Here is a 422-nt window from a genome sequence, read left to right on the forward strand (position 1 = left end):
ATTGGTCAATAGACTCATCAAGTGTCCCCCTCCACGGAAATCTTTAGTAAAAGGCGAAAGATTTATGCGTTTTGAAGGGAGACCAGAGTAACTTTCCCAAGATTTCCGAGACTACATGATGATTATTCGGTTAGAGGGAAGCCGCGAGAGAGAGGGAGGGAGGCTCAGTATGGTGGCGCTATCGCTCGGCGGCAATTCGCACGTCTTGCACATGATCACACGCACAAATGAAAAGTGACCATCTTGTCTTGTGTCATGTCTAGAAAGTGTGTCAGGCCCACACTTAAATCTTATGAACATTTTTATTTATAGCTTACTGAAATCTTTGACCATGCTTCTCTTACCCATTTTTTTTTTACGCCAGTATGAACAATTTTCCCCTCCTGGCATATTAAAAATGCAGGGATTGCTGTACGACTTTG

General features: G+C 43.1%; 1 non-coding gene across 1 annotated transcript; it reads right to left on the minus strand.

Annotated features, from left to right (window-relative positions):
• Window positions 1-91, minus strand: LOC113204447 (U5 spliceosomal RNA). The gene has a single exon (XR_003303302.2). It is a non-coding gene; the product is annotated as a U5 spliceosomal RNA (small nuclear RNA).
• Between the last annotated feature and the right edge of the window lie 331 nt (window positions 92-422).

This window comes from Frankliniella occidentalis, unplaced genomic scaffold, assembly GCF_000697945.3.
Source record: "Frankliniella occidentalis isolate FOCC.00 unplaced genomic scaffold, Focc_3.1 Scaffold1007, whole genome shotgun sequence".
NCBI classification, from domain to species: Eukaryota; Metazoa; Arthropoda; class Insecta; order Thysanoptera; family Thripidae; genus Frankliniella; species Frankliniella occidentalis.